The sequence below is a fragment of the Pipistrellus kuhlii genome, unplaced genomic scaffold (assembly GCF_014108245.1).
Source record: "Pipistrellus kuhlii isolate mPipKuh1 unplaced genomic scaffold, mPipKuh1.p scaffold_m20_p_2, whole genome shotgun sequence".
Lineage (NCBI taxonomy): Eukaryota > Metazoa > Chordata > Mammalia > Chiroptera > Vespertilionidae > Pipistrellus > Pipistrellus kuhlii.
This window is the reverse complement of record NW_023425515.1, coordinates 99,180,415-99,198,704: the sequence shown is the minus strand read 5'-3', so window position 1 is coordinate 99,198,704 and position 18,290 is coordinate 99,180,415. Positions and strand designations below refer to the sequence as shown.

At 41.8% G+C, this 18,290-nt stretch overlaps 1 long non-coding RNA gene across 1 annotated transcript; it reads left to right on the top strand.

Annotated features, from left to right (window-relative positions):
* Positions 1-969: 969 nt before the first annotated feature.
* LOC118724461 lies at positions 970-17,177 on the top strand. The gene is made up of 3 exons (XR_004989597.2): positions 970-1,137; positions 4,808-4,817; positions 16,618-17,177. It is a non-coding gene; the product is annotated as an uncharacterized LOC118724461 (long non-coding RNA).
* Positions 17,178-18,290: the final 1,113 nt, after the last annotated feature.

The window sequence follows — 18,290 nt, the reverse complement described above, 5'->3', positions numbered from 1 at the left end:
CTTGGGTGGTGGTGGAATATTCAGCAACTTTAAGATATAATATTAAGGCTGACAACTAGTTTAAGTTTTAAAATCTCTGTTTCTCAAAAGGAAATATTTTTACTTACTCTTATTTTTATCACAGAAGGTTAAGTCCTTATTTTCTTGAAAAAGTACATTTAAAGTATGGTCTTAAGTGTAATTCTAAGAAATTCTGGCTGTTTGCTTTTTAGGATTCATTAAAGGATTAAGGTTTCAAAGAATAAGGAATACTGAGTAGAAGGTCTGAGGCATGGTTATGCATTTTCAAAGGACATAGAAAGAAGGCTTAAATGCTAATTTAGAAGTGTCTATTACAATAGAAGGTTGTGTATATAGAAAGAAGGAGAAGAGATATGTTGTAAAGAAATCAAATAATACAGGCCAGTAATCCAGGAAGAGTAAATAATTTGCATTTTGCCTTCCTAAACAGAGGGTAAATAGTTATGCCAAAGTACTTAGGGAAGGACTGATAAAAGAAATCTGACAGTTATTGTTTGTTCAGAAAATATTACTTTAGAAAGTCCACAAAAAGGACTGGCAAGAAAAAAATTCTATCTGAAAGTAATTCAGTATATTTTTCTTCTTATACAATTCCTCCGAGATTTGGCATTACTTAATAAATCATGGAAATACATTTATTTGCATAAATTCAATAAGACTGGTTTCCAATAGTGGTTTTATTGATCAGAAACATTGAATGGAGTATCATGTTTTAAAGAGTTCTGCCTAAACTCTGAAAACTTGAAGCCAATATGAGTACCACCGTGAAATCCTGGTATCCTGCTTGGTAGCCCTGAAAATAGCCGGTGGTGGAACATCAGGCCCATATCCTACCATCACTGGCAGTTGCTCAGAGTAGAAAGGGAGCAATAAGGATGAATCTGCATCCCTTCAGAACCTTACACACTCTAAGCCGTGACAAGTAGGACGGCTGCTGTGACACTTGAAGCCTAGGGCATGAGCCTGGGTAGAGCCACTACATGTGAGGACTTCACCTAATTCAGCAGATACTACAGGCAGGCCTGATAGCAGCTGGATAGCTTGGCTTCCTGGCCCTACAGGGCACATTAAGATTCAATCATGAAATTCCAGCAAAGGTAGTTGGTTACCATTCTTGTTGCAAACAATCAGGACAAATTAAATACAATTGATAAATTGGTTTTAATTTGGCTCTTTTGATAAACATGGGGGTAATTTTAAGGAGAAAAATTCTATTTCAATAGAAGTTATTAAAACTTAAAGATTTTCTTTCCCTTGCACCAGACCATTTGTTACAGTTTGTCTCCGCCAGGTCACAGGCCCACCACCTTCTGTGCCCAGGCCTCATTGTCCCTCTGACAGAGAGCAAGGATCTCTTCACTCTGAAAGAAACTTCTAACCCACCTCACCAGGAAGTAGCTGGAAGAGCCCACCGATGTCTATTTTCCCTAAAAGAATTCAGAGCCAGGATCCTTGAGGTAATATATTTGGCAGTTAGACAGATATAAGCAGAGCAAGGACAATGGACCAACTAGCATTACCAGATATAATTCTTTCCATCTCTACCTATGTGAGACAAGGGGACTCCACAGAGGCAAGGAGGATTGAGGCTGCAGATAACTGGGAGGCTGCCCTAAAACCAGTGGGGCCTCTATAGATTTTACTGACTCTTCCAAACCCTGACCTACTAACCTCACCAGCTTACTTAGAAACCCAATCTAGAAAAGCTGTAATCCATAACCAATCTTTATTCAAGTTTTTACAGGCTTTACAGTCTACCCAGAAAGCAGTCCAGAAGCATGTCTAATCCTGTCCATCCTTCCACCCTTGTAACTCTGTTTGGGTTAAAGAAATTTGCCACAAAGGAATGACTCCTACCTGGAAAGGACCACCCCCACACAGTCAAGGTTGACAGGATCCTGACGTGGCTTTATCATACCTGGCTTAAGACAGCCCAGGCAAAATAGAGAGTTCAGGACTCTTTGGACCCTCTAAAGATTAGTCCTGGCCCTCATTCTGGGACCTCATCTTATAAACAGGCTCACTGACTTTATTCAGCAGAGAAACTTATAGTCCTCATGGGTCAATATAACTCCCTCGCCAACAATGACCCAAAAGAGTCAATGATTTGACTCATGTATATAAAACCAGTGGGGAATGTTGGAGAGTGGGAATTTTTGAGAATGCTTCCAGAGAGGCCGTGGACTATGCCCCAGATAGAGTTGTCAGTGCTGGCACCAGGCCAGGCCTTGAGATACAGTCTGATGGCCCCTTTCCAGCACATAGGTGTTTTTTCATAGAACAATGTCAGCTTTCTGAAGAACAGGATGACCCTGTGAATAACATGGTCGTCAATGGCATGATACTGATGTAGCTTAGGAAAAATTGTTTTGTCTAGAGTTGCTTGCTCTGTAAGAACAGGATGTGGTTAATATGCTTAAAAGCGGTTCTATACAAAGGGTTGCTACTGCTCTCTAGTCTCCCTTTGTGGAGAATAGTAGAGCAGTTGCCCTGTTAGTTGCTCGCCCAGCCAGCTGATAAAGGCTCTTTGCTTTTGCATTGGACCCGGCTCCCTGGTGGTGCTTGGGGATCTTGAAATATGGGCATAACAATGTGTGTATCAAACTAAGAACAATTCTTCAAAATACATAAAGAACTCTTACCAACACATGAGGAAAAAAAAAAACCTACCAAATATAAAAATATGTAGAAACAAATACATACATACATATATATATATACATACATATATATATATATATATATATATATATATATATATATATATCTTTTATCCAGAAGTCTATATTTATGCATTTATATAGGAATAAAATACTTGATATTTATGCATAAGGAGGCATATACAATTATATTCATTGTAGGACTGTTATTGCAAAATATTGGAGGAAAAATACCTATCAAAAGCAGAAGAGTAATCTACAGGGCAGGCCTATCTCTATATTCTGTGTAGAAATGGGTCTACATGGAAATATTTCCAAAATAAACTGTTAGTGAGAAAATACTCTGTAATGATCCACAGCAGACTGGTAACAAAAGGGGAGTGATATTAGGAGGGCTGGATCAAGAGAGCCTTTGGTTTATTCTAATTAATTTTAATTTTTACAATGCTTCTATATTCCTGTATGGTCAATTCTGAGAGTTGTTTTGTGGGAGGCAGAGTATACACTGTCAAGGAAGACTTCAGAATAAGTTATGTATATTTGAAAGACCTCAGGTGAAGAAAAACTGGTGTTTATCAAATGACTATGAAACACACGCTTGATGTAAGCACTTGTGAGATTAGCAAAGAAGCATTCAGTTGCATTTGTTATTCAGAGCAGGGCACTTTTTAGACTGAGGGGGAGGTTTCAAGGAATAAGAAGCTTACCTATGGTAGGTTATATATATCTCCCAAATATTGCCTATCAATTTGTCATTCACTCAGTTTGACAAACATTTATTAAACCCTCACAAAGTCCATAAAGCATATTAATTTGGAGGTGTCTTGGCCCATCTCATCACTTCATCACACTGATTAGTCTTGGGAATGAGTGGGGAGAAGAGGACTCCAGCAAGCCATCCTGTAGGTAAAGGAAGGAACTAGACCATCTAAACTTTAGTGCATAGCAAATCGGGCAAGCTCAAGGTGCTATATGGTGGGTCTGACCAGCTTAATGAACTGAAGGTAACCACACAAGATGATCTAATCATAAATTCCTAACTGGGAAAGTCATGATGTATAGTCACATCCCAGGCCATAGCTCCCTTACTAATGGTTAATCTTTACCTTACATAAGCCTGTTCATTGTTCTTATGCATCTAGATAACATACCTTTGAAATGTCACAATAATTTTCTTTTTTCAGACCCCTTAGGGGCATAACCAGGGGTATCAGAGTACCAGGCCATAAAACTCCTCATTTTTATCTTTTTGCCTGCATATCATCTCTATTTATTATACATGTGAAGATTCTAATATTATAAATTTGTGACCAAATATCTAGACCCTTCTGTAGTTTGAACTCTGACCCTGTTCAAGTGACTAGGCCATTTAGCAGCTTAAACTCTGACTCTGTGTGCCTGACAAACCACATTCCCTGCATTGTACATTTCACCACAAAACTAGTTTTACTAGTTTATTCTGCGGTCTCCAAAGGAAACTGAGACATTGGCCCCTCTCTTATGACACCCCTTGTATATGGATCATGTCTGATGATTCCAACTATTGGCTGTATCCCATGATTCCTCCTGCTGACCATGAGTCACTAAAACTAATCATTGTTCTTATCTCCCAACCCCACTTGCTGACCACTGAGTCAGTTGCCCCCACCAATCAGAAGGTGCATAATATAATATTATGGTTTTGTTTCCCTAGCAGCCCATCCCTTTGATCTGATCAGCTCCTGTTCATGCCTAAGGCTACATTCTCTGATTTGCAAATATCAGAATAAAACTCTCTTTTAAATTCTCTTAAGAGGCCTCTGGAACTTTTGTCCACAAATGTTAAATGTTTACTATCCTATACCCACCAATATAAAGGAAATATGTGTCTATTCATTTTTCTTTTTTATCCAGTCCTATGGATTATCCCACTTTGCTTTCTCCTATCTCTTTAATCTAACACCAATGGATTTATGTAGCCTTCCTTATATTTTCTCCTTTGAGTCTGTCATTTCCTTCAGGGCTGGCAGCAGTTTGATAGGTCCTTAGGTGTAAATGGAGTTTAGCCCACATTTCTCTCTGGCCATATTTTGGAGTTTCCAACCCGACAGTTATCAAGCTTAATTCTGAAAACATAAAATGTTTAGGTTGATTTTAGTAAGATTTTGCCATTAAGAGAATCTTTCTGACTAACTATTATAATGATATGAGAGCTCTCTAAACATATTTTTTTTTCTTTTCAATTTCAAAATTTTTCCAAATAAAAAAGATCCATTGTCTGGCCTTTGTAATTGGACAATCAAGGGGTCTTGGCTGTCTATCACTACTTCAGACAATTAAACAGAGACAATATTGAATCATATATAAGCATTTATTCCATATATAAGCTTTTATTCTAATAATGCTAGCATTATGGGAAAGTATCAGGTCATTCACAAAAATCTGCTCTCCTCCCCAATCAACCCACCATAAACCAGTTGCTTATATTGGGTAGAAGGACAAAGATTTCCTGGGAAAGTAGAAATTGTAGGTATTGGAAAGTGGGCAGGGAATAATCATTGTAGATTACAAGTAATGCATGCTGGGGAGGGGGGCAGATTATAGATAATAGGGGCTGTGGATTGTAAAGAGCAGATGCCTCCAAGATTAGATTGTCTCAGCCATGAAGTTGTAAGTCATTCCATAATGATAGTCAATTCTCAGGACAGGAGGATGGACTGCATTCTGATGTTAACTCCCATGTTTCAGGGTGTAAAACTCTCAGTGAAATGAAAATGTACTCTCCAATCAGAATCATCATGGTCAACAGAGCATGATCAATTATATTTCTTATAATTATAAGAAATTCATTTCCAATATTATATTTTTGCCCCTCACACCTTAACCAGTAGAATTTATAGGGACTTGTACCAATACTTTGGAGGCAAGAGATATCCTCACAGGAAAATGCAAAAGTCACTCCCAGAATCAGCCTAAGAAAGATAGGGAGTTTTGTCTTTAAACAGCTGTTCCAAAATGCAGGAAACCATGTGCTTTCCCCCTTGAACAGAATAAGATTTAAGATTCCCTAACCTTGGATGCACAGCCTATTGAACTGCCGCCAAGTGCATATGGCAGAGATAAGAGACCATCTCTTTGCAGGAATAAGATAGACACACACACACACACACACACACACACACACACACAAAAAAAAAAAAAAAAAAAAAAAAAAAAAAAAAAAAAAAAACCACCCTGAAAGCTGGTTATGGCAGGAGAGATAAGAATAGCTCTTAGGACATAGAACAAGACAACAGGAAAGAATCCAGACAGAGACAGAGAAACACAAAGCCCATGAATAATTATACCAAGTAACCAAGAGTTATTGGGTTAATCCAATAACCATGGAGAAGCATCAGAACCATTTAAATCACAGCTCATGTAGTGAAGAAAATCCAAGTCCTCTGGGTTTCCCCTTCACATGATGACTTGTATAGCCAGTATAATATTGTGGAGATAATCTATACTAATAAAATGTAAATTAACCATAACTCCACAACAAAGATGGTGGTGCCCATATCACAAAGATGGCAATGCCGGCTGGAGCCACAAGCCAGCCAGAGCCGGTGAGAGGCTTGGCTTCCTTCATTGCCCAGTGATGAAGGAGACCAAGCTTCCCACACATCCCAGCAGGCTACTGAGAGAGGACCTCTGGGTGGCGGCCATTATATATTTCACCTCTCTGTGGGGGACACATTCAATCCAATTTTAAATGTAGGAAAATTAACTCTACAGTTTATTGTGGATTCACATAAAAAAATGGAGGCTAATTTGAAAAATTTCATTAAAGCAAACCAATCTAAGTTGAGAGTTGAAAAATATAGTGTTTTGATGGATTATTTCAAATCTAGATCTGAAAATGACAATATGCTGATTGATAAAATTATAATACTTCCATCATCTTTCGAGAGTAGTCCCAGAAATACGCAGCAGTGATATCAGGATGCTATGGCAATTGTAATGAAGTATGGCAAGCAGCCACATGATTAAGATTTATTCATAACCATGACATACAACCCCAAATGGGCAGACATTACAAACAATTTACAGTGCTGGCAAAAAGTTGAAAACAGACCTGACTTGATACCAGAGTTTTTAATATTTAGCTGAGTGCTCATTTAAATGATATATGTAAATTCCATTTACTTGGCAAAGTAATAGCTAAAATTCATGTCATTGAATTTCAGAAACATAGACTGCCTCACACTCACAGATTATTGATATTAGATAATGAATCCAAATTATGAATGGAAGATGACACTGACTGTATAGTTAAGACAGAAATTCCAGATGAAGATCAGTGTCCTCAACTTTTTCAAATTGTAAAATCAAATATGGTATATGGACCATGTGGAATACAAAATTCAAATAGGACATGTATGGAAAATGGAAAATGTTTGAAGGGATGTCCAAAAAAATTTCAAAATGCAACCATTGGAAATATTGATGGATATCCCAAATACAAAGAAAGTTCTGGTAGTACCATTTTTATTGGAAATAAAGTTGTCAATAACACTCGGATTGTCCCTTATAACCATATTTGTGCCTCAAATATAACTGTCATATAAATGTTGAAGTCTGTGGATCGATTAAAAGTGTCAAATATCTATTTAAATACATCTATAAAGGGCACAATTGTACAAATATTCAAATTTCTGAAAAAATATTATCAATCATGATGAAGTACAGTATTTCATTGACTCCAGGTATGTGAGCACTCCTGAGGCTGTTTGGAAACTTTTTGCAATGCGAATGCATGACCAATTAATAAATTTGTATTTTTATGCTGATGATTTTGCTGATGTTTTAGATAGGGGTAGAAGACATAACTCAACTTTGATGGCTTGGTTTTTATTGAATAAAGAAGATTCAGATGCAAATAATAATTATTATAGGGAGATTTTACAGCATTGTCTTATACTAGAGTCCCAATATATGAGGATTCATGCCAGAATGAGCCTTCCTCCAGTCCCTGTCCAAAAAGCAGCATCTGTATAAGTAGCCCAATCAGCCATCCAAGGATCAGCAAAGATGCAGGCAGCCCGCCTCATCTGAGGAGCAGCAGTCTCAAGAGCAGCCTGCCCACATTTGAGGAGCAGCTTCCCCACGCAGCCCGCCCCCATACGAGGAGCAGCAGCTGAGCACATTCCACACTCTGTACCTTTATAAGGGGCAGCAGCTGTGTGAGCAACCTGCCCTGTCCAAGGAGAAGCAGCCACATGAGCAGCCTGCCCCCATCCAAGGAGCAGCAGCTGTGTGAGCAGCCTGCCCCCACACAAAGAACAGCAGTGTCACAAGCAGCCCACATCCAATAGAGGAGCAGCAGCCACCCAAGCAGCCTGCCCCAGACCAAGGAGCAGCAGCCACACAAGCTGACTGCCCACATCCAAGGAGCAGCAGCCCTGAATAGCCAGCACTGGTCCAAGGAGCAACAGCCACACGCAGCCTGCACTGGTCTGTTGAACTGCAGCTGGGTGAGTGGCCAACTGCCAGCAGAGGAGCAGCAGCTGCATGTGCAACTCACTTCGGCTAGAGGAGTTGCAGCCACGCAAGCAGCCCAACCTCATATGAGGAACAGCAGTGCCACAAGCACCCGCCCCCATTTGAGGAGCAGGAGCCCACTTCAGACCAAGAAGCAGAAGCCACATGAACAGACCACCCACATCCTAAGAGCTCTCACTGGTCCAAGGAGCAGCAGTCACACACAGCCTTCACCTAACAGATGAGCAGCAGGTGGGTGAATGGCCCACCCCTGTCTGAGGATTAGCAGCCACATAAGCAGACTGCCCACGACTGAGGAGCATCAGTCCTGCATAGCCTGCACTGGTCCGAGGAGCAGCAGCCACACGCAACCTGAACCTGTCTGAGCAGCAGCTGAGTGAGTGGCCTTCCCCTGTCTGAGGAGCAGCAGCCAAGCAATCAGCCTGTCCCCTGTCTGAGGAGCAGCAGCTGTGTGAGGAGCCTGCACTCATATGAGGAGCACCAGCCTGGCAAGCAACCTGCTCCTGTCCAAGAAGCAGCAGCCTCAAGATAAGCCCGCCCCATCTGAGGAACAGCATGAGCATGCAGCCAGCCCTGATACAAGGAGCAACAGCCATGTGAGCAGCCCTGCCCCATCCAAGGAACAGCAGCTGTGGGAGCAGCCTTCCCCACCAGCCAGAGGAGATACCACTGTGTGAACAGCGCCCACAAGAGGAGCCACTGCCACCCAAAGAACAGCCCTGACACAACTTGACATTAGATCAGTAGGTGAGACCAAAAATGGGTAGACTAAGAAACCCCCAACAGGAAGAAAAGGAGGAACCGCCAGAAAAGCAGCTAAGTGAAACAGAGGCAAGCATATGTCAGAAAAAGAATTCAGAATAAGAGTCATACAGTTCATAAACTGGATGGAGGAAAAAATAAACAATTTATGTAAGAATCAAGAAGAAATGAAGAGTGATATAGCCTCAATAAAAAACACCATGGAAACAGTAGACTAAGAGAAGGAAAGGACTGAATTAGCAAATTAGAAGACAGAAGCAAAACACACCAAACTGAACTGCAATTGGAGAAAAAAAATTAAAAGACAGGAGGATAACCTAAGGGAACTATGGGACAACATGAAACGAAGCAACATATGAATAATAGGGGTGCCAGAACAACAGGAAGAGGAACAGGAGTTAGAAAATCTATTTGAAGAGATAATGTCAGAAAATTTCCTGATGTGGTGAAGAAAAAAGTCACACAAGCACAGAGAATCCTAAACAAAATGAACCCAAAAAGACCCACACCAAGTCACATCATAATTATGATGGTAAATATTCAGGACAAAGAGAGAATCTTAAAGGCTGCCAGAGAGACAGAATGTTACATAGCAGGTAGCTCCCATTATATTATCAAATGATTTGTCAACAGGAACACATCAGGCCAGAAAAAAAAGGAAGGAAATTTACAAAGTGATGCAAAGCAAGGCACTGAATACAAGAATACTCTATCCAGCAAGGCTATCATTCAAAGTTGAAAGGAAAATAAGGAGCTTCACTGACAGAAAAAAGAGAAATCATATACCATGACCAAAGAGGATTTATCCCAGGGATGCAAGAATAGTACAATATCTGCAAATCAATAAACATAATATATCACATAAACAAATTGAGAGATAAAAATCAGTCATATCAATTGATGCAGAAATAGCATTTGACAAAATCCAACACCCTTTCTTGATAAAAACTCTCAGCAAGGTGTGAATAGAAAGATTAAACCTCAACATAATAAAAGCCATCTATGACAAATCCACAGCCAATATCATACTTAATAGGCAAAAACAAACCATTTTCCTTAAGAACAGGAACAAGTCAGGGATGCCTACTCTCACCACTCCTATTCATCATAGAACTGTAAGTACAAGCCATTGCCATCAGACAAGAAGAAATAAAAGTCTTCAAAATTGGAAAAGAAGAAGCAAAACTGTTCTTATTTGCAGATAACATGATACTGTATATCAAAAACCCTAAAGACTCATAAAAATTATTAGACATAATAAATGAATTCAGCAATGTAGCAGAATACAAAATTAACGCCAAGAAATCTATGTCATTTTTATAGTCAGTAATGAACTTATAGAAAGAGACTAAAAAAGCAATCCCATTTACCATCACCCTCCCAAAAAATTAAGATAATTAGAAATAAACTTAACTATGGAGGTAAAATTCCTCCTTATATGCGGAAAACTATAGGACCTTGAAAAAAAGATAGAGTAAGACATAAACAGATCGAGGAACATATCATGTTCATGGATTTCAACATCATTAAAATGTCCATACTACTCAAAGCAATCTATAGATTCAATGCACTCCCCATTAAAAAACCAAGGCATATTTTGTACACCTAAAACAAACTTTCCAAAAATTCATCTGGAATAAAAAAAGACCCCAAATAGCTACAGCAATCCTGAGAAAGAATAACAAAGTAGGTGGAATCTCAATACCAGATATCAAGCTGTATTACAAAGCCACTGTTCTCAAAACTGTCTGGCACTGGCACAAGAACAGACATATCGATCAATAGAATAGAATAGAGTACCCAGAAATTGACCCAAACCACTATGCTCAATTAATACTCAACAGAGGAGGCATAAATACATAATGGAGTGAAGACATTCAATAAATAGTGTTGAAAAAATTGGACTGATACATGTAAAAAATAAATAAATAAATAAATAAATAAATAAATAAATCACCAACTTACCCCATACACAAAAGTAAACTCAAAATGGAGAAAGGAATTAAACATATGATGGGAAAGCTTAAAAATACTAGAGGAATCCACAGGCAGTGAAATCTCTGACAAATGCTGAAGCACTTTGTTCACTGATACTACTCCTAGGCAATGGAAACTAAAAAGAAAATAAACAAATAGGACTACATCAAAATAAAAAGCTTTTTCACAGTAAAAGAAACCATCAACAAAACAAGAAAGCCCACTGCATCGGAGAACATATTTGCCAATATTATCACTGATAAGGGCTTAATCTCCAACATTTACAGGGAACTCATACAACTTAAGAAAAGGAAGATAAACAACACAATTAAAAAATGGGCAATGGACCTAAATAGATACTTTTCAAAAGAAGATAAAAAAGTCAAGAGGCATATAAAAACATGCTCAAAGTCACTAATCATCTGAGAGATGCAAATCAAAACATTGTGGTACCTTCTCACACCTGTCAGAATGGCTATCATCAGCAAATCAACAAAGAAGTGCTGTCAAGGATGAGGAGAAAAAGGAACCCATGTGCACTGCTGGTGGGAATGCAGACTGGTGCAGCCACTGTGGAGAACAGTATAGAGTTTCCTCAAAAAACTGAAAATGGAACTTTCATTTGACCCAATAATCTCACTCCTAGGAATATATCCCAAGAAACTAGAAACACCAATTAGAAGGGATATATGCACCCCTGTGTTCATAGCAGCACAATTTACAATAGCTAAGATTTGGAAACAGCCTAAGTGCCCATTAGCAGATGAGTGGATTAAAAAAAAAACACCCTATGGTACATCTACACAATCTAATACTATGCTGTTATAAAAAAGGAGTTCTTACCATTTGCAGCAGCATGTATGGAACTGGAGAACATTATACTAAGTGAAATAAGCCAGGCAGAGAAAGATAAATCACATGATCTCATTCATTTGTGGAATATAATGAACAACATAAACTGATAAACAAAAATAGATCCAGAGACAGAGACACATCAATCAGACCATTAAACCTCAGAGGGAATGTAGGGAATGGTGGGAGTAAAGGGGAGAGATCAACCAAAGATGCATATAAGCCTAACAAATGGACACAGACAACAGGGGGATGAGGGCATGATGGTGGGGGGAGGGTATAGGGGGTGTGGGGGAATAAGTACACATGTAACACTGTAATCAATAAAGAAATTAAAAAAAATTAAGAATGGGCCTTTCTTCCCTTGGTACTGGCACTGCCATCGCTCCCTGCTGAAGCCACCTTTTTGCTCCAGCCCAGAGCCACCTTTCCTCCTTCCCATGCTTCCCAGAGGCCAGAAGTGGCTGGGGTGGTGTTAAATGCCTGTGTCATTGACAAGCAAGCATCATAGCCCACCCCTGGCTGCCAGGCACCTGTGTATGCAAATTAACCCACCATTTTTGTTGGTTTAAGTTATATCCTCACTCTTGATTGGCAGTCAATGTCATGAAGGTGCCATCAGTTTGCATATTGCTTTTATTTGTATAGATAATAAAGAAGTAATATGCAAATTGACCATCACTCCAACGTGCAAGATGGCCACCCTCATGTGGTCAAAGATGGCTGCCCCCATGTGGACACAGGATGGCCACCACAAGATGGCTGGCAGGAGAGAGTAGTTGTTGGCAATCAGGCCAGCAAGGGAGGGCTGTTGGGATGACCAGGCCTAAAAGGGAAGGCAGTAAGAGGTGACCTTACCAGCAGACAAGGGCAGTTGGGGTCAACCCAGCCTGCAGAGGATGACAGTTGGGGGGAACTAGGCCTGCAGGGAGGGCAGATGGAAGCAACTAGGAATGCAGAAGAGGGCAGTTGGAGGGACAAGCCTGAAGAGGATGGCAGTTTGGGGGAACCAGGCCTGCAAGAGAGGGCAGATAGGAGTGATCAAGCCAATAGGGGAAGGCAGTCAGTGGAGGGCAGTTGGGGGGACCAAGTCTGCATGGGAGGGCAGTTAGGGGGACCAGGCTGGCATGGGAGGGCAGCTAGGGGTGACCAGGCCAGCAGGGGAGCAGTTAGGTGTCTTACAGGCTGGCAGGGGAGTGGTTAGGAGGTGATCAGGCTGGCAGGCAGAAGCAGTTAAGGGCAATCAGGAAGGCAGGCAGGCGAGTGGTTGGGAGCTAGTAGTTCTTGATTGTGAGAGGGATATCTGACTTCCCTTTTAGGCCTGATCCTAGTGGATCAAGCTTAAATAGGCTTTTGGACATTCCTCGAGGTCTCAGATTGGTGAGAATGATGGCTAGGCTGAGGGACACATGCTCTTCCCTGTGCACGAATTTTGTGCACTAGGCCACTGGTGTGTTTAATAATTCTTTATGAACAAAATTCCAAAAGGGTGGGCTTAAAGTATTAGGTAGACTGTTCACTGTGAACTTTTGAGAACCAGAACAATATTACCTTAGGCCTTTTCTCCTTCATGTAAAAGGTGCGATAAGTTTTGATGATCTTCGAACTGTAGGAGGTATAATTTATCATACATTTCATGAAGCTGCTAAACACCAAGTATTACTACTTAATGACATTATCTGGAAAGAGATGATTGACAATGCAATCATCCTTAATATGCCCAAACAACTATGGCAACTTTTTGCATACATATGTGTGTTTGGATGTCCTTCTGCTGCAGACAATTTTTGAATGAGAATAAATCTCATTTTATTGAAGATTTCTGTTGAAAATTACACCAAAGAGAAGGTGCCTGTGTAACCTGTGAATTGTATGCCCTTAATGAAATTCAAGAGGTATTCACATTGCATGGAATGAAATGTCCACATTTAAAACTCCCAGACTATCCTTTATTAATAAATGCAAATAAATCTGATGAATTGTACGAGCAACAACAGGCAGAGGTTTTGATAAATTCTATGAATAATGAAAAGTTGGCAGCCTTTCAGACTATTACTTCAGCCATCGAAGATCAAACTGTATATCCCAAATGCTTTTTCCTTGGATGGTCCAGGTGGTAGTGGGAAACCTATCTGTATAAAGTTTTAATACATTATATTAGAAGTCATGGTGGTATTGTTTTACCCTCAGCATCTACAGGAATTGCTGCAAATTTACTTTTTGGAGGAAGAATTTTCATTCCCAATATAAATGACCAATTCCATTAAATGGAACTTCAATTTCTAGACTCAATATAAAGAATAAAGTTGCTAAAACCATTAAAAAGGCCCAGCTTCTTATTATTGATGAATGCACCATGACATGCAGACATGCTTTAAACACCATAGACAGATTACTAAGAGAAATTAGAAATTTGAATGTTGCATTTGGTAGGAAAGTACTCCTTCTTGGAGGAAACTTTCAACAATGTCTGTGTTGTGCCGCATAATATGCTATCAGCTATAGTACAAACAAGTTTAAAGTACTGTAGTGTTTGAGAATGTTTCAAAAGTTGTTTCTTAAAACAAATATGAGATAAGGGGATTCTACTTATAATGAACTAGAGGCCTGGTGCATAAATTTGTGCACTGGGGGTGGGGTGGGGAGGTGTCGCTCAGCCCAACCTGCACCCTCTCCAATCTTGGACCCCTCAGGAGATGTCCAACTGCCTGATTAGGGATTGGGCTTACACAGGCAGTCAGACATCTCTTTCATAATTCGGGACTACTGGCTCCCAACTGCTTGCCTGATTGCCCCTAACCACTCCCCTGCCAGTCTGATCGTCCCCAACTGCCCTACCCTGACAGCCCGGTCACCAAACTGTTCCCTTGCCAGCCTGATTGTCCCCAAATGCCCTTCCCTGCATATTCCCTCTTTATTAGATAGGGTTTTTTCTTTGACATATGTAAACTCCATAAACAAGAATTTCATGAGACCTTGAAAAGGTGATATCATGTAGTTGTTTCTTCCTTCTCTTTCTTTTTCTTGATGTTTCATCTTTTGACATTTCTTTCTTTTCTCCTTTTATTCCTTTACTGTCTTCTCTTTCTCTTAATTTTTCCATTGGTAGAATCATCAATACTTGAATCTGTCTCGATTCCAGAAGACAAAGAAGAGGGAAACACACAGTAATCTGAAGAAAAAGATGATCTATGTTGGGATTGGTGGTGTTTCTGGTTTTGCTCTTTTCTGGGTTTGTCATTTCTGCCACCCTGGCATCTTCAGTGTGGGCACTTCTTATTCATGTCTACAAAACCTCCCTGCCTTGGTGAAAAATGTAAGGGAAAAGGCCTTCCTGGATGGGCTCAAGCCCTGCTTAAGGTGTGGAGCACCCGCCCCTTTGCAGTACCAACCTCCAGATCTCTGGGTATTTTCCAGTAATGTAACTGCAGTGTCCCCATTTGCCTTCACAAATTAGTTGTAAGTTACTTCTGATGTGCAACCATACCTCAGACATTTCCTTTGTGGGTTTCTAAAGATTTTAAACAAAACCCATTTACCTCCCTAACCTGGTCAGAAGTTTCTATCCAATGGGAGAGGTTTGCTGGGCAGCATCACCCAGATATCTCCTCCCCGCCCACACACACACCCCAATCTCCAATCACTTGGGTGGGGACAAGAGAAGTTCTGAGGCTATAGGTGTGTGTGGGGGGGATCACTCCATGGGAGCGCAGGCCCTTTGGAGGCTGATACCCCAAGCTGCTGCTGGGAGGGGATCATTCTGGGGGATGCGGCTGCCTCCCAAGCATACACACTGGCTGCAGCTGGGAGCTGTTCAATAGGGGAGAGGGGATGAGGCGCAGATGCCTCCCAGATCCACAACCCTGGATGGGCCAGGCCAAGAGGTGCACAGATGCCTCCCAGCTGATAGGCCTCAGCCCTGGCAGCAGCTGAAAGCAGAGCATGCAGAGAGGGGCGGAGATGACTCCCAGCCTACAGGCCTATGGCCCGGTCCACAGCTGGGAGCAGATCGCACAGAGAGGAGTGCAGGCTGAAAGCAAACCGTGCCAATAAGAGCATGGGCACCTCCCAGCTGACAGGCCTATAGCCCTGGCCACAGCTGAGATTGAGTTGAGAGGGGCCCAGGCGCTTCCCATTTCACAGGCCTCGGCCCTGGTGGTTGCTGAAAGTGGAGCAAGTGGAGAGGGGCACGGCTGCCTCCCAGGCCCACAGCCAGGCCACTGCTGAAAGCAGAACATGCTGAGAGGGGAGCAGGCATCACCCAGCCAACAGGCCTACAGCCCAAGTCACAATTGGGAGCAGATCGTGTCTCCCAGGCCTACAGCCTGGGCCATGCTGCCAGCTCTCATCAGCAGCCCTCCCTGGAACTGGGGTTCTTTGGCCGGCCTGAGAGGACTGGGTGCTGCCATCTTGTGTCTATGGGTGCCACCATTTTGTCACAGGGTGACGGTTACTTTGCATGTTACTCTATTATTAGATAGGATGGTTAGTAAAACTTGGAGACTGCAAACTTGTTAGCAGTTTTCATTTAGGAATGGATATTATTGAAATTCCTCATGAAATAATTTGTAACCAATCTGTTCTTGAAGCTACCTTTGGAAATAGTATATCTATAGGTAATATTAAAAATATATCTAAATGTGCACATTCAAAAATTAAATGAAGACATTTTGGATATACTTGATGGAGATTTTCACACCTATTTATTTGAGTGATGATTCCATTCTCTCAACAGATGATGCTAAAAGGAAAATTTTCCCATAGAACTTATTAATAGTATTACTCCATTGGGAATGCCATGTCATAAATTAAAATTGAAAGTCAGTGCAATCATCATGGTATTGAGAAATATTAATAGTAAATTGGGGTCTTTGTAATGGTACTAGATTTATTATCAAAAGATTATGACCTAACATAATTGAAGCTGAAGTATTAGCAGGATCTGCAGAGGGAGAGGTTGTTCTGATTTCAAGAATTGATTTGTCCCATCTGACACTGGCCTCCCATTTAAATTAATTCAACGATAGTTTCTCAAGATGCCAGAATTTGTGATGACTATTAATAAATCACAAAGACAAACTCTAAAAAGAGTAGGAATATTCTGACCTGAACCAGTTTTTGCACATGGTCAGTTATATGTTGCTTTCTCTTAGTTCAAAGAGCATGTGACTTTAAGGTTAAAGTTGTAAATACTTCATCCCAAGGGAAATTAGTCAAGCACTCTGAAAGTGTTTTCACTCTAAATGTGGTATACAGGGAGATATTTGAATAAGTTTAATCACTTTATCAGTTATTGTTTGCATCAATGTTGTTTTTATATCATGTTTTTTTGCTATTTTTATATCATGTGTTTGTTTTTATATCATTTTGTCATTGTTTATACTATCTAATACAGAAGGAATATGCTAATTGACAATCACTCCATCACATAGATGGCTGCACCCATAATGGAAGCCACGTTCTCAAAAGGAGCCTTAACGGGTAATCAGCTGGGACCTGAGGCTATGCCCTCCTCCACCCCTGTAGGACTTGACAGGGGACCTCAGGCCACAGCCCCCACACTGGCATCAGGCTGGGGAACCTTGGGCCATGCCCCCCACACTGGCACCAGGCCAAGGGATCTGAGGCCATGCTTGATGGGGAACCTCGAGTTGCGCTTCCTATCCTGGTGCTGGGCTAGGGGTCCTCAGGCTGCCCTCCTGGGGGACCTCAGGCCATGCCCCCCACCCGGCGGGGCTTGACCTCAAGATGCACCCCCAGTGCTGGTTCAGGGGAACTCAGGCCATGCCCCCCACCCCAGAACCAGGCTGGGGGACTTCAGACCGAAACCCCTGCCCAACAGGGCCTGATAGGGGACCTCAGGCTGCGCCCCTGCCCCAGCACTGGGTCAGGGGACCTGAGGCTGCATCCCCCTGCCTGACAGGGCTTGACAGGAGACCTCAGGCTGTGCTCCCCACCCAGCAGGGCTTGGCGGAGAACCTCAAAGTGCACCTCCAGTGCTGTGTTGGGAGAACTCAGGCCATGCCCCCTGCCTAGCGGGGCTTGATGGGGGACCTGGGCTGTGCCCCTCTCCTGGTGCCAGGCTGGGTGACGTTAGGCTGTGCACCCCCCCCCCCCACCTGGTGGGGCTTAAAGGGGGACCTCAGGCCATGTCTCCCACCCAGTGGGGCTTGACAGGGTATCTCAGGCCATTTCCCTACCTGGCAGTGCTTGGTGGGGGACCTCAAGGCATGCCCACTTCTCCAGTCTACACTGTGGGACCTCAGGCCACACACCCCGTCTTGAAACCAAGCCAGGGGACCTGAGGCTATGACCCCTGTCTGGGAGGGCTTGACAAAGGTGGGACTGGTCAGGTCTGAGTCTAGCCCAAAGGGAGGAACCGGCTGGGTCTGGGTCTCATGCGATTTTGAGGTGCATGTGGGTGAGCAGAGACTTGACTCTGGGTCCTGTGGTGCACCCCAGGAGCAAGGTTTTCATATACATTTTACTAATTTTCTT